This window comes from Lynx rufus, unplaced genomic scaffold (assembly GCF_022079265.1).
Source record: "Lynx rufus isolate CCGP_SWC_20201006 ecotype Redwood Valley unplaced genomic scaffold, mLynRuf1.p SCAF_4, whole genome shotgun sequence".
NCBI lineage: Eukaryota > Metazoa > Chordata > Mammalia > Carnivora > Felidae > Lynx > Lynx rufus.
The window spans coordinates 39,428,915-39,442,335 of record NW_025814856.1 but is presented as its reverse complement, the minus strand read 5'-3'; the positions used below and the strand labels follow the sequence as shown (position 1 = coordinate 39,442,335).

The window sequence follows — 13,421 nt, the reverse complement described above, 5'->3', positions numbered from 1 at the left end:
TTTTGAACACTGGAAAACATTCTGGGAAGCTGAGACAGGACCTGGGTCAGTGCTGCCATTTTCTATTGTGCTTTGCATAGTGAGGGCTCAAATTCAGGCCACCCTCGACCCACTACATCTTGTACACTGGCACCAGCTTGTACTGCCCAGAAGAAGACGTGCCATGTTCTAATGCACATCTTAGGGCACCTATGGGAGCACTGGATGGGCATAACATTGTTTCAGATTTCCCCTGCTTTAAGTTTTAAGTTTTGACTATGACTTGGATCATACCTCTGGTGTATGTACTGGCAAGAGGAATCCAAATTCTGTTCATCATTTTCGAAGGAGAGAGGGGTTGACATTGGTGCCTGGAGCTGCGTTTCCACCTCTCAGTGGGTGGGTAGGGTCTTCTTGCCAGTTCCCAGCTGGTCTCTCTACACACAGCCCTGATCCAAATCCCAAGGAGCGATCTTAGCAGTCTTGGGAGTGGTGGGGGAAGAAACTGGAACCTGTTTAGCAAAACAACCCCGTAAAATCCCAGTCTAGAGCAGGTGCCTATGTTAACCCTGAGAAAGGCCGGCTTGTCTTAGGACTGTGTGAGAAAACGCAAAGCCCCTTCACCCCACCCTTAGGGCACTATAGGCCTAGCTAAGGGGTTGTATAGTATTTAGGGCCTTTTTACTTTTATTTGTAGTCCTGTTAAAATGCCTTCCCAACATGCTTCCATGATTTAAATTCTGTATGGGAACTCATCCTGAAATTTATGCCCTTGGGAATGTATTTGGAACAGAGACAGGATTTTAAGGAAACAGAAAGCTGGTGAGTCCCAAGAACCCCTTCCTCCGTGGAGCTGTGTATTCACAGCAGTACCTAGGGAGTCCGCAGGGAGTAAAGCGTAGTGGTTACACGTGATCAGTCTGCAGGGACAGCTCTGGGTGGGTTCAATCTCATCTTTGCCACTCACTCGTTGTAGAACCCTAAGCAAATTGCTTAATGCTCTGAACCTCCTTTCCCTCATCTATAAAACAGAGACAATAAAAGTTTCTTCTCTAACCTCATGGTGAGGTTCCCTGAGATAATGCACGTGGAAGGCTGGGCACGGAGCAGAGAACATAGTTAGCAACGTCAGCTCCCATTCGTTGCTCATCTCAAGACGTGAACCCAAATTCTGCCTGAAACCCTGTTGAACACACAAGAGTTTCTGACCTTTTTTGATTGGAGGTCCCCTTTTATTCCATATGAATGACCTCAGATTTTAATCTTCCTCCCCAAATCTCATCCACGACACTGCGCCCACCAGGAAGAAGTTCTGGTTACCGTGATGTGCACCTAGTCTTAGCCGGTGAGCACGCCTACCCACCTCAGTCTTCAGTTTCCGGAGGAGCAGTGTAAGATCAGTGAGCTTGTTAACGAGGGGGCGAAGCTGGAAGGGAATGGGCTGTCTGCTGGATGTGCTTTTGTTGCAAAGTTGTGTGGGAAATGAAAGGCTGGAAACTCAGGATACTGGTAAAGGAGAGAAAGCTCATCGCAGCACATTTTTCCATCCTCACATACAATTGCTTCCACTCCCGGGTGTAACAAAACTTCCCAGTGGCTTCTTTTTATCAAAGGCGGTAGTAGAGTGTCATCAGCGCGTGCACTGACTTTGGGATGGGGTGGTCCTGGGTCGGCTGCTACTAGCTGAGGGACACCAGGCAAGTTATTGAAACTCTACATGCCTCAGTTTTCACCTCTATAAAATGGCTCAGTTGGTTAAACGTCTGACTTCGGCTCAGGTCATGATCTCATAGTTCATGAGTTCGAGCCTCGCATCGGGCACACTGCTGGCAGCTCAGAGCCTGGAGCCTGATGCGGGTTCTGTGTCTACCTCTCTTTCTGCCCCTCTCCTACTCATGCTCTGTCTCTCTCTGTCTTTCAAAAATTAATAAATGTAAAAATAATTTAAAAAGAAAATGGACATATAAATAGCATCTATCCATCTCACTTGTGTTTTGAAGATTAAGGTAATGAATATAAAGTGCCTGGCACATAGTAAGCCCTCAATAAGCGTACTTCATTGCCAGCATCATCATCCAATTATTACCTACATCTTGATGTTGCTGAGCGTATACGATCCGTGAAACAATCAGCCTTCTGCCTAGGGTTGGTAGTGAATATGTGGTGGATAAGTTTATTTATTTTGAGAGAGAGAGAGCACAAGTGGGGGAGGAACAGAGAAAAAGGGAGAGAAAGAATCCCAAGCAGGTTCCACACTGTGAGCTCAGAGCCCAATGTGGGGCTCGAACTCACGAATCGTGAGATCATGACCTGAGCCAAAATCAAGAGTCAGACCCTTCATCAACGGAGTCATGCAGGCGCCCCTATATGTAGTGGATATTATAATAACATCTCAGCTCTGAATATTAACTGTAACAGCTAGTCATTCTTTTCGAAGCATCCCAAGGGCTTGTCCGATGCTGTAAGGTCTCTGATGGGCTCCCCTCACCCTGTGAAAGGATAGTTTCCTATGGCCGACACGACAGGTTGTCACCCCAACTGCCAGTCCCCCTTCTTCCTTGTGAACAGAACACCAATTCTGTTCAAGCAGCCATGTGCCTAGCCCCAGGGGAAGAACGATGATTCGTGCGAGCTACTTCTGGTAGTCCCATTTACCTCTATCTTAATTGGTCTAAGAGGAGGCATGTGATAAGATATAAGGGAAAGTCTCCCAACAAAAGGAGAGGGGAGTGTGAGGTGAGCCTCAGTTTGGTCCCTGGCATCTTCCTTCTTGCTTTAGGTACTGTCACGTGGGGATGGAATGCTTGGAGCCTGCAGCTGCCATTTTGTGACCACGTGGTAACGAGCATGAGAATGACAGGGCAGAAAAACAGAAAGAGTCTAGATTCTTAAAGACATCACTAAGCTGCCAAGTTGACTCTGAGGCTGTTCGCCTCTACACGTCTTTTTGGTATACAATAACTGTTTTTATGATTGGGCCTATTGTTAATCCGGTTTTCTGCCTAACTGTTTTACTCCTTTTCTGTTTGCCAAGCCGGCAGAATGACGGCTATTCAAATTCTGCCCAGAGATAAAGACATTTGGTTCCCATTTTCTTCCTCTTGATTTGAGTAATCAAGTGTTTTTAAATAAATTCCTCACCCACCATTGTAGTGAAACTGCTCTTGAAAAGGTCACCAATGACCTCTTGATTGACATGTTGAATAGCTCCATCTAATTTCACATCCTGCTTAACTTCTGCTGCATTAGACAGCTTGACCACTTTCTTATTCTTAAAGTGAGTCCCTCTCTTGGTGTGTGTCACTACTCTTTCCATGTCTCTGGTCCGCCTTCTGTGGTTCCTTCTCTTTCTGCCCCTCGACTCTGTATGAACCCCGGCATTCCGCCCTAGTGGCTTCTCGTCTCTCACCAGCACCAGGAGGTGCCTTCTCCACGTTCAAGACTTTGGTTACCACCGGTGGGCCTTTGTGATCCCCACGTCCATGTCTCCAGGGCACGTCTTTCCCCAACACAGATATGCTTTTCTCTCTGTGAACAGGATGTGTCCACTTGGATGTCCCCATGGGACCATCAACACCGTATCTGTAAACTGAACTCTGTCCCCTACAAATGACTTCTCCTCTGTCACACACCTCACCGCTCACACTGGCCCTCAGCTAGAAACCTCAGTCATCCTAAGGAATTCCTTCTTTTGCAACACCCAATCAATCATCAAGTATAAAAATTCCTCAATTCTCAGGAGTCTGTTGCAGCTTCCCCCCATGTTCCCTGCCATGGCCTCCAGCCGTCACTTCTGTATTGCAAAAGTCTCTCACGTGCCTCCAATCTCCCCCCCACTCCCCCGCAATCACCTGCATTGCTGTTAGAAGGGATTTTCTAAAAACCAACAGAATTGTGTCACGGGATTTAAAATTTTCCAACGGAGTAGATGTGTGGGGGAGGAGGTGGGGGGGCAGGTTGTATTAGCCATCATGCCCTCCAGATAAAGTCTGCACTTCATAACATGGCACAGAAGACCTTCTAGTCCCTCTGGAAACAGATTGGATTTTGTGTTTTGTATCCCCTCCACCTTCCCTGCATTCTCAGCTGGAGCTCCTGGGGACTTCTCTTTCTCTTCACGATGTCCTCTGATTCCATGCTGGACTCCTATGCCCGGCATTCTGAACTTCTAGCACCCGCTAGTTCTCAACCCAAACTGCACTTCCCCAAAGCGTTCCCTGAGTCTAGTACTAGGCCAGAGTTCCTCAACCTTGGCCCTGTTGACATTTCGGGTTGGTTCATCGTCTGCTGTGGAGGTTGCCCTGGGCATCGTAGGGTGTCTGGCAGCATGGCTGGCCTCTCCCTGCTAGACGCCAGCGGCACCTGCCTCCCCCAGTTTCCACAACCACAAATGTGTCCAGACACTGTGACATTTTCCCTGGGGGACAGAATTGCCCCTGCCCCGGGTTGCAAACCATTGGACTAACCCAAGTCCCCTTCTTGTCATCCCGTGGCTTCCTGTCCTGCTCTGAGCATAACACCCATGGCACAATTTTGAAGTGACTCATCTGTTTCAACAGAATGTTAATCTCCAAGAGGGCGTCTCCCAGGGCTGGGCACCCAGTAGGCAAGCAGTCTAGCTTCACGAGAGAGTGAGCTCGCAGATGGAAGTGACCTTGCCTGTCATCTGTGTAGCCCCCGGATGGTGCTGGCACATGATGGGGCTCAATAAGCATTTGTTGAATGAAGGAATGACTCAGTCATTCATTCAAATGCTTCTTTCTCTGTGAAAATTTTATTAGTTTCCCTGTCAAGTGGAGAGGGTGTTTCCCCTCTTAACTCCGTAGTATTTTGTGCGTGCCCTTGTCCCCCAGCATTACTACACTGGGTATCATAATTTGCTAACACATGTTGGTGGAAATTAAATCATGCTCTCTGTATCTTCCGGTCTCTTTCTAGAAACAGAAAAACTAGGTCCATTCCTGTGCCCGGAAATCTCATGATCCTCGTTTTCCTTAAACTACTACACCTGTTCTACCCCTGGCTGCTGTCAGCCACACCTGCCCCCCCACATACTCATCTATCTTCCTTAGCCGACTTCAAAGAGGGGGGGATGGCTCAGAGCTGCCGGGCACCGAGGACCCACGTCTGCTACACGGCCGCTTCTTGCCTCTCTCTTCCTTGACTGTGCTCCCAACGATGGCAACCAGTTCTGGGAGGTCTTAATAACATATGGTGCTCGCTTGCAAGCCTCTCCTGGGGACGGGATGCACCATGTCTGCAGCAGGCCCACCACCTGATGGCTTCAAACGCAAGAGGCTACGGGGAGCCCCATGGCGGGAAGGAGCTGTGCTATTATTAAAGTAAACCAACACACATTCACAAAGGTAGGAAAGGGGATCAGCTTTCTTTTGAGAAGGGTTCAATACGCCGAGAAGAGTAGAGCTGCTTTTTCTGCCTGGTAGATGGTTTACATGCATCCTTTAATCACAAAGTCCTGTGGGGAGAAGATGCCGAAGTTAATATTTATATCTGGCATCCGACCCTCCGCATAAATAACAGCAGAGAGGCCGCGTGTTTGGTTTGAGGTCAGCTCTGTTTCAACAGCGAGGCCAGGTGCAGACACACATGCTGGACCTTTGAACTCTGTGTGTTGCAATCCAGATGTTCGGCAGAGGTGAGGAACTTGGGTCACTGATGGTGAGAGAATGTGGAGTGCTCTTCTAGCATCTTCCACGGGGAGCCCTGGCCAGTAGACTTGGCCCTAAGCCCACTTTCCTCGCCAGAGTCGAGAAACAGTAGCAGCTCCAGTTGTTGCTAGGGATAAGAAATCATCCACTGGGGAGTTGAGATAGCCAGGGCGGGGTGAGGGGGGCGGGGGAGTGGGTAGCACGAGGGAGGTCACGAAATTGACCGTGCTTAGCCTCTGCCCACGTTTGAGTCACTGGGAGACATTCTGCAATGGGAAAAATATTAGGCTTTTAATGACAGCCCTGACAAACAGGATCCGTGTGACCAAATTGGTCTCAAAAGCAACTGCTATCATTTCTTAAAGGAGGATTTGTCAAATTGCGTGTTTCTTGAAGGGTTTTCCTAGTCCCACACTTTGCCTTGAAAACGTGCACAGAGTGAGGGGTTTGAACTTTCTGAATTTAATGCAAAGCACATATGTTGTTTGGGTTTTGTTTGTTGTGTTTGTTTGTTTTTATGGTTCCAAAATATGTTATATAAAAAAGAACCATATAGCAATAAAATGGTAATGTAAACACAAATCCTCGAAAAGGATGCAACATATTTCTAATGAAAGGAAACAACCACCTTCGCTTTATCCACACAAAAAAAATTAAAAATGATGAACAGGGGCCGTTTCGTTCACAGATTGTGGAATCCTACTGTTTACTGCTCTCCGAATGAGTATTTTTGAGGCATGACTGAAAACGGGAGTTTTCAACACCAAGCAGCTCCTGGCATCGTGCAAAGCACGCTGCTGTCAGTTGGTAGCCAGGCGACTTGAATTCTGGTCTTCACTGCTGACCCCCTGCTTCCTGGCTCCCAACCCCAGCACTCCACTGAGAGTGCTCTTGTCAAGGGTACCAGTGACCTTCTAATTGCTAAATCCAAAGGGCAGTTTTCAGTCCACTTCTGACCTGACCTCTCTTCAGCAGATGACATAATTGCCCACTCTTTCCTCCTTGAAATCCTCTCGCCCCGTGCCTTCAATGACTCCATCTCATCCTGGTTATTCACCAGCTTCCCCCTTCACTTTTCAGATACTCTCTAGGCTGTTCTTTTTCACCAATGGCTAGGAGCAGCTGCCGTGGGCTGAGGTCGTGCGGAGGCTTTGTGTGCATTTTCTTATCGACGCTTCACAGCAGCCCTGGGAGGTGGGACTTATGGGTTCCCTTTTTCAGACAAGGAAGGTAAGGCTCTGCGTAGTGCAGGGATCTTCACTGACCCCCTTGTAGGTCAATGGCTTATAAGCAGCAGGAATGGAATTCCCACCTAGGTCTGTCTGAATCCAGAGTCAAGTTGTCAACCATTACAATGCAGTTTTTCTTCCTAGGATACCCCTTAGATAGAGGTGTTCTCTGGAGTTGTGTGTTTGGCCCCTGTTCTCTCTGCCCCTGTCTCCGCAGGGGACAGCTTTCCTCATAGCACCTCTATGGTGCCTTCACCCCAAATCTGTCCTTTGTTCCTTGTTTCCGACTGTTTCCAAGCTAACTCCATTTGCATATGCCACGGTCACCTTGTAGGGCTGTTGGTCGTGGTGTTGGATGACTCCTCAGCTGCCAATCCTTTCCGGACAATTGGCTGAAGCCCGTGATTGCTTAAGGAGTGGGCATGTGACCCAGGCAGGGCAGATTGCTGGGAATGTCTAGGAAAAGTTTTCTCTCAAACAGACACATGAATGATGGCTTCTTTTCTCCTTCTCGATACTGCTGTGCCTTGGAGTCAGTCAGAGTCAGGAAAACCAACTGCAACCATGAGGGATAGGTGAAATCCAACAGGAGTAGAGCCTGGGTCCTTAATGACCAGCTGATTGAATCTTATCGGGAAAGGGGCTTCCAACTATGTTAAACAATATAGTCCCTTATTGTTTGCATGGGTTTTTATTTTGTTTCGTTTTGTTTTGTTTTGTTGTTACTTGCAGCCAAGAGCATCCTAAATGATACGTCAAATTCACTACATCTACAACTCAACTCAATATCTTCTTCCAACCAGCCTCCCCTCCTATAACTCTAGCCCTGTTAATATCACCATGACAGACTCATTGACCCACATCAGAAACCTGGCCATCATCCTTGACTCCTCCCTCTGCCTCACCCCTAAAATCTAATCATGAGTTAAGTCCAGGAGATTTGCAGGCGCTGAGAGCCGTGGTGGCTGCCAGCACCAGGTTGAATGAGGGATGGGGGCGGGGGCGGGGGCTTTGTCCACAGCAGCCAGCTCCTCTGCATTCTGAGCCCCACTCTGCCAGTGCCAAGGGCCTGGCTGTTGTGGCTCCCCGGGAGTGTGGCCTTGCCCGCTGGACCAAGGTGTTTTGGGCCTCCGTGGCTGAGCTGCGCACAGGCGCCCGCCATGGTGGTGGTCCGGCCTGGCCTTCTCGGCAAGTTGCTCAGCAGCACAGGGCGCTGTGTACCCCCTCAAGGGCTGCAGCAAGGCCAAGCTGCCGCCTGTCTATCTGGGCCATGTGGCCGATGTCTACAGGGACTGCCATGTTGAGCATATTCAAGGTGCTCCTGAAAGACTTATTATCAGAACCAGTGACCCTGGTGTTGGAAAGCTCCCAAGAGCTCAGTAAGGACCTGAACCCCTTTACTCCTCTTGTAGGCACCTGGACTCCTGATCATGGCTTCATGCAGGATTTGGCCTAGGTGTTTGAGCAACACTTGCTCTCACCAGTACCAACCTTGACTCTTAGGCCAGTTCTCCAAATGTCAAGGAATTCCTGTACCTCTGGCCTCAATTGTTGCCGGTCATTGATGGGGGACCAATTGGGGATGGCCAGAGCCCTGAGTACTGCTTGGGCTCAACTGTGGTTGACTTGTCTGTACTTGGAAAGTTTGGCATCATCCATCCAGGCTGTGCCCTGGAAAGTATTACATCCATCCTCCCACAGAAGTATGGGCTGTTCCCCTCACAGAGATCTTGCTTGTGAATCTCAGGATAAGGGAGGGCCCAAGGACAAATGCCCGACACCATGTGTCTGTCCACCGGTGACTGGGAGGTGTCATTTACAGAGGCCCCGGGGGCTACAGTGTCTCTAGTCTCTGTCTTTAAGCCAATGTGTCTTTCTGAACACTGGAGACCGGGGCCCAGAAGCTGCTGGTTTAGTCTTACGCCTGGTGGGGGAGGTCTTCTTTATTATCTGTAACTTCATATATCAGTCAAAAGCCAACTAGAGACTTTGACAACATTCCTAGGATGGCCTTGTTTTCTACTAAGTTGCTTTTTATTTATTTATTTTTTTTATTTTTATTTTTTTAGCGTTTTATTTTTGAGACAGAGAGAGACAGAGCATGAATGGGGGAGGGGCAGAGAGAGAGGGAGACACAGAATCGGAAGCAGGCTCCAGGCTCTGAGCCATCAGCCCAGAGCCCGACGCGGGGCTCGAACTCACAGACCGTGAGATCGTGACCTGAGCTGAAGTCGGCCTCTTAACCGACTGAGCCACCCAGGCGCCCCTAAGTTGCTTTTTAAAAAATATTTTTGAAAAATAATTTAAAGAACAGGCTTGGAATCGAGTCGGAGCCTCTTCTCTGGTGGGTAGTGGCATTTAAGGTCCAAATCAGCTAGAGTACCAGCTAGTGCTGCTTAAAAGTCTCAGGTGACCAAAGGCATGTGCTTGTGCACCTGAGGCTGGGGCCAGGTTAGGACAAAGATTGTTGAGCCACAGGGCAAACACTATTTCCTCTGAGCTGAGAAGGCTAGTATTGTGATGTGCTGTGATGCCTGGTGGAGAGAACCCTCCCTTTGGACTAATGGTGGGGAGTGAATTCAGTTGGCAGGGGTGGGGGTGGGGAGGTCCAAATAAAAACATATTGGAAAATAAATCTTTATTGTTCTTTAAAAAAAAAAAAAAGTCCAGAAGATTCTACTGCTGAAAATCTCTGTTTCTTTCTTTCTTTCCATTAATCCCCTCCTTGTTCTTTTCAACTCCTTGCCACTTGTACTGTTCTTCTGAGCCCTTTCTCATTTTGACCCAAGCCACCACCATCTATATTGCTCCCAAAGAGATTTTATTTTAAGAAAAAATGTTTTTTTAATGTGTATTTATTTTTGAGGGAGAGAGAGAGACAGAGCCAAGCAGGGGAGGGGCGGGGGGGGGGGGGTACATAGAATCCAAAGCAGGCTCCAGGGTCTGAGCTGTCAGCACAGAGCCCAACACGAGGCTTGAACTCATGAACCACAAGATGACCTGAGCCGAAGTCAGACACTTAACTCCCTGAGCCACCCAAGCGGCCCCCCTCCCAAGAGATTTGAAAAACTTGGTATTAATCCTACAACTTCCTTGATCACAATGTGTCCATAACCTACCTTTATCTTCAACATAAACTCCAGCCATCGTGCAGGGTTTGTAAGCTGTGTCAAGACCGGGCGTGCCTCTCTGGACTGTCACCTCCACTGTTCCACATCCTTCTAGTTCCTGCACACTGATTTCCTTGTGGTCCACAAGTCACTGCCCCGTAGTGTCACTGCATGGGTGGTCCTCTGGGCCTGGGCTGCCCTCCCTGGCGTCTCCCTGGACAATCCTGGCTGGCAAGCATGCTCTCACGCACCTTGGTTCGCCTATCGTACAACTTAGGTGTGAATTTCCGGCACACCAGGAATATCTTTCCTTATTTTCATTTCTCCCTTCTCAATTTGTATTTTGAACCCCATCCCAACTCAATCGCCATCAGTTTGGCACTTCCTCTCCCTCCAGTGTTGTATCTAAGTTCTAGACTTTCTAGTGTCACAGTGCTGAGGGACGTCTCTGCCTAGCTTCAGGGCATCTGTTCATCACAGGTTCCCGTAAAGATATCCCTGGTTTCCTCCTCGTGTCCCCTTCAAGTCCAGGAGTCATGTAGGCAATGCCTACTCCATGCTGGGTCCCTAGAATCTCTGCAGGGTGGCCTTGGCTTTGTCTGCACATATATATCACCACTACCACACCTACTCTGAGGCCTTGCCACCCTTCCCAGGCCCCCTTCCCAGGGCCCCTTCCCAGGGCCCCCTTTATGGACATACCCTCCTGCTCTCTGGCCCTCAGCTCTCTCTAATGTACTTATTGTCTTTTCTCCCTCCCTTAGCACCTTTGAAGAGTTTTCTTGTCTTGAAAAAGCACTCTCCTCTCCTTCCTTCTTTGGAACATTTATCCCTTACCGGCCCTGGATTGCCCCGGGGGGACCTTTGAGAGGTTAGAATTATGGACATGAGAGGCAGAGACTAAGGCCTTTTTTTTTCTACTCTGTCAGATTTTTTACCTTAAGACAGAGAGCACAGACCCAATCAACTGCTTGGGAAAGGAAGAAGATACCAGGACACAAAAGAACATGGACAGTTATGATCCCCTGGCCCCCATGGCCCTCACCACCCTGGAAATGATCTGTGTGTGTACCCATTTCATCCAGACTGTGGGTTCCAAAGGCCAAGGCCTGCCATATCCTTTATCCCCGTGTGGTCAGCCTCTGATATCAGACCCATAGTAGATGCCTTGTAAATACCTGTCAAAGCTAAAAATGATAGAGGAGAGTGGACTTGAGAGTCAAGGACACCTGAATGAATCCTGCCAGCTGTGTACCTAGCTGTATGGCCGCTCACCCTTCAGTGGGCCCAAACTTCTCTGTCACATTCCTCTCCCCCCACAAATTCATTTTGTGTATACATAGATTTTTGCTCCTACTCTTTCGGGTGAGTCCCTTCCCTTCCTCCAGTGAATGACTTTCAGGATCCTTGAGTTCCAGCCATTCGTTTGCGACAAAATCAAAGAATTTGGAATTCTGGTTCCACCACACCCTGGCTCTGGGATGTTGGACAAGTGTGTGAGTCTCAGTTTGCTCATCTGGAAGATGGGGGTGATGATAACGAACTCAGCTAGATCCTTCAGAACAAGGGCCTGGGAGCCCAGGCCGCCAGGATTCAAATCCTCGCCCTGCCACTTTACAAACAGGCAGCTCAGAGCAGGTGACTTTTCTTTGTCTGACTTTCCTGATTTTAAAAGGGGCACCATCATAGAATCTACCTCACGGGGCTATTGTTAGCATTCATTTCATTAACACACCTGAAGTTTTTAGCACCTGAGTAAACACTCCATGTAGGCTGGCTATTACTATGCCACGGGTGGCCACTCTGTAGCCACCCACAAACTCATGAACCGGGTATTATCAGTGTTCTGGGGCTGCTGTAACAAAATACAACACACTGGGTGACTTAAACAACAGACGTTTGTTGTCTCTCATTGTGGAGGCTGGAAGTCAGCGATGAAGGTGTCAGTGGGGGACTCTCTTTGACTTGCAGATGGCCTCCTTGTCACTGTGTCCTCACATGGCCTTTCCTCTGTGTGCACACGTGCCTCGTGTCTCCTCCCCTCTTATAAGGAAACCAGTCACATTGGATTAGGTCCCACTGTAAGGGCTTCACTGTAACTTTATCATAATTTTAAAAAGCCCTATCTCCAAATACAGTCATATCCTGGAGCTGCTGGGGGGTAGGGCTTTCTATATGAATCTGCAGGGTGTGGGGGGGGGGGTACACAGTCCAGTCCATGACGATGCATAAACCGACCACAACATTTGTTGTTCCTGTGGGGGAGCCTCTTTCTTAATGCAGTTCTTAATGAATCCCAGGATATTTATCCCAGGTTCTCTGGATTCTGTTTCCTGTGTAGTAGAGGGAACCTGCCATCAGAAAAAGCCTGCCTGAGCCTCAGCATGGACACCTCTGTTCTAAAGAGGAGGACAATGGTAGCTCTTACGAGGGGTTCAGTGAGGATCAAGGGCGACCATGTGTGTGAAAGCCCTCTGTAATCTCCACGCCCCCCGGGGTTCTTGCCCTTGAAGTAAAAGGACACAAGCAGATGCATTGATTCTCTCCTTTCCACCCTCAAAATTCTGTGATTCGGACTCTAAAGGTAGGAAGTATCAAGCAGAAGCTTCTAGGGAAATAGTTTCTGCATCCAAAGCGCCAATAGATAATGTTGAATCAACGACGGAAATCACACCATCATAGAGAACCCTCACTGTGCATTTTCTTAAGGCCCCAAATGGAGCCATACCAAAGCATATCATTCATGCCCTGGGTTCTGGCACGCGTGTCTTGTCTGATGTGGCAAGAACTCACAGTAATGTGGGCCCATAAACTAGGTGTGCCAGGGCCAAAAACCTCTCTGTTTGTGAAGAGGACCCTGGGATCTCCTGTCAGAGAGGACCCCTTGAGCTTCCACGTCAGCCTGTCCTCCTCAGGCACCCTCTAAAACCGGCTGGTTCTTTTTCAGTGAACGCAACGCTTCATAAGCAGCACGGCAGAAAGAGAAATGTAAGAGGTGGAGTTGGAAAGTCAGATGCTGACTTTGAATTCGAACTCTGTCCCTGGCTCCAGGCAAATCACTTCGCTGACTCAGATTTTTCATCTGTCAAATAGGGCTATAAAAGTTCTTACCTCACTGCGTCATTTGGGGTTTCATTGAGGGTAACGAATATAAAAGTGCTTCATTCAGGGGGCACCTGGGTGGCTCAGTCGGTTAAGTGTCTGACGTCAGCTCAGGTCAGGATCTTGCGGTTTGTGGGTTCGAGCCCCGCGTCAGGCTCTGTGCTGACAGCTCGGAGCCTGGAGCCTGCTTCGGATTCTGTGTCTCCCTTGCTCTCTGCCCCTCCCCAACTTGTGCTCTCTCTCTCTCTCTCTCTCTCAAATAAACGTAAAAAAAAAAAAAAAAAGAAAGTGCTTCATTCAGGGCACCTGGGTGGCTCAGTTGGTTGAGTGTC

The 13,421-nt window shown here is 48.6% G+C and overlaps 1 pseudogene; it reads left to right on the top strand.

Annotated features, from left to right (window-relative positions):
- The first annotated feature begins 4,099 nt into the window (after positions 1 to 4,099).
- LOC124523348 (yrdC domain-containing protein, mitochondrial-like) lies at positions 4,100 to 8,617 on the top strand (annotated as a pseudogene).
- The last annotated feature ends 4,804 nt before the right edge of the window (positions 8,618 to 13,421 follow it).